This window comes from Montipora foliosa, chromosome 12, assembly GCF_036669935.1.
Source record: "Montipora foliosa isolate CH-2021 chromosome 12, ASM3666993v2, whole genome shotgun sequence".
NCBI lineage: Eukaryota > Metazoa > Cnidaria > Anthozoa > Scleractinia > Acroporidae > Montipora > Montipora foliosa.
Window position 1 is genome coordinate 1,889,793 of NC_090880.1, and position 2,858 is coordinate 1,892,650.

The following is a 2,858-nucleotide window of genomic DNA, read 5'->3' on the forward strand; positions in this document are numbered from 1 at the left end:
GGCTTCTAGAACAACAACTGGAGAACCTGGTCCGCCTGGTTCCCCTGGGTACAGGGATCACAAAGGGGTAAAATGGCACTATCGTTACTGTCACTCTCGTAAGCGGTGATATTGAAATAGATTTATACAAAATGAAACATCTTGGCACTCCTCAGGCCATTGAAATGATGCACTGCATGGTCAATGTTGGGTTTGTTTATGTTCAATCCCCAAGTTCAGAATTGTACCTTCATTGTACCTTTTACAGCCCGGGTAATCCAATAACTTGCCTTATTGTTTTCACACAAAATAATTATAGTAAATTGCCTCTTACATCTGTACACTACTACTGTACATGTTGTACACTGACACTTGGCGATAACGCCAAAGCGGAATAAGCCGAGTAAAAAGAAAAACAGTAAACTTGGATTAAACTGATTGGATGAGGTTGTTAACAAGAACATTTTCGGGCGTATTTGTAACTATAGGAAAATCTTATTAATTTCCTTATTTAAGTTAGTACCGCACTACTACTTGGGAATCAAGGAATTTTGGAATCTTCGTTATGAGGGTGAGCTTCCTTATCTGGTACAAAATGTGCTTAAGTCTCAGCGTTTATTTCGTTCCAGTCTTTTTCTCGATGGCTGTAAATGCACATAGATCCGACAAATCTTGCGCCAAACCGTTCAGCCAAGTCATGCTTTGCAATCTTATGTGCAACTTGCTTCAGGATTCGGGAGCCAACGAGGCTATTAAAACCCTGCAAAATAAACTGGAAAGTCTCATTGCAGTACTCAAGAATTCATCACTAGGTAAGCTGATTTTTAAAAATCAATCTGTCATTTCGATGGTTTCATTGGTAGAATACAAGCAGATGAGAAGTTGGCGAGAAGCGACTGAGTAAACATCGCGTTTGACGGTCTAGTAAGTTTTTCCTGGTCGCTGTTATCGATTGGCATCCCATCTTATATCGATTCATCCAATATCGCTCGACGACCTTTGTCAGAGATGTTCCTTATCCAAAATAAAATACTTTATGAAGTTATTTCTAATCACGGCATCTTTTATATACTTTCTACAGCTGTTCCTGTCTCTTCGTCTTCGTGCAAAGAGCTGTATGAAAAACACAAGTAAGCGCCTAATAAAAATACTGAATTATATGTATTTTAAAATGTAGACATCAGGGATTAATGCACGTGGGAAGCTCTTCTTTGATACAGGTTCTCCAAAAGCCAAGTGTATCCACTGATGTTTGGGTCGCAGAAGATTCCTGTTTATTGTCACATGGGAAACTTTGGATGCGGAGGTGGAGGATGGACGCTTGCGATGAAGACTGACGGCAAAAAGGTATCCGACAGCCCACGTTTTACTCAACAATCGACTGAGTTCTTCGCTAACCGCATAGATATTTATTTTCGACATCCTCTGCAATCAACTCCTTTGCCAACTTATACCGACCTCGTTCTCAGGGCTTTTTTCTGCGGTTGTGCACGTGCAGCTAATTCTTTGTTTTTTTGTTTTTATTTCAGAAAACCTTTCATTGTGATTCGGCCTTGTAGAGCAACAAAAACGCCTACAACCTCCCAGGAGGGAAGACTGGGTTTGACTTTGAAGAGACCAAGCTACCGACCTACTGGAACACGTCTTTCACCAAGATCTGCCTCGGTATGAAGATCCCTGGTCAGCCAATCAAGTTTCTGGTCATCAACACGAAGGCCCAGTCTCTGCATTCACTGATAGCTGACGGCAAATACCGCTCCACATCACTGAGCCGCCACACATGGAAGACGCTGATTGGTTCTCAAGCGTCCTTGCAGGTCAACTGTAAGAGGGATGGGTTCAATGCCGCTTCTGTAGGCCACTCTAGAGCAAGAATTGGTATAATTGGAGACAACGTGAACGACTGTGTTAATTCTGATTCCAGAATTGGGTTTGGTAACGGAGGGTATCATGATGATTCCAACACATGTGGGAACTTTGCAATAGATCACGTTTCTTCAGATAACGGGGGCAAAAACATTACAGCTATGGGATATATTTTGGTTCAGTAGAGAACAATCACAGTTGAAATAAAAGAGTCATTCCATTTTCAAGCCTAGTTTGTAGACGTTGAAGCGATTGACTGACCGAGCGTCAAAGCAAAAATCAATCTTTGGGACGGGTAGCACTAGCCTACAAAAAATTATATGTCTTGAGCTTCATTTTTCGGAAAAAAAGGCTTCTCCTTACAAAAAATATCGGCCGACCAGGCAGCAAGACACCAGCTCCTTTGAAGTTTGGTAGAGTCTGCCGACACTAGGTTCGCACACAACGGTTGCACTCCTCCAAGCTTTGCGGTTTACCATTTCTAGGCAAAACAAAAAATAAAAAATAAAAATGCGCCAGGGCGATCAAGCCCTTAGGGACAATTCTTATCACGGTATCAACAAACACTTTTCTTTTAATTATTCCAATCACTTTAGCAAGATTTCAAAACATTGTAGTCCACCGTGTCCATAATACACATGATGAGTTGTGTTTTTGGTAAGAGTTACTTTCTAGTTTTAGTTAATCGACTTGGAAGCCTTGGTCGTGTTAGTCTGTCCATGGATTTTAGTCTTAGTTTTTGTCCAGGGTTGCGGCTTGTTGTTCTTCTCTTTTTCCTTTCTTGACTCGGCACGAGGGGGTCGGGTAGAGGTCCAGCGCTGGACTAGAAACCCCCTTGCTCGGTTGCGCTCTACCTCTGAAGATTCGCAGCCATTTACGAGCCTAATGGTGTCGCAGTCAGCTTGTCTTTTGGGTTTGCCTCGTGGAACTGGTGTTTCATATTCCATGGAATTTCTTTAGTTCTTTCCATATATTTTTAAGAACGAAGATTTTAGTATAAAGATTTTTTCATC

At 41.6% G+C, this 2,858-nt stretch overlaps 1 pseudogene; it reads left to right on the forward strand.

The window, feature by feature from the left end:
• The first annotated feature begins 500 nt into the window (after nt 1-500).
• Nucleotides 501-2,030, forward strand: LOC137980347 (uncharacterized skeletal organic matrix protein 5-like; annotated as a pseudogene).
• The last annotated feature ends 828 nt before the right edge of the window (nt 2,031-2,858 follow it).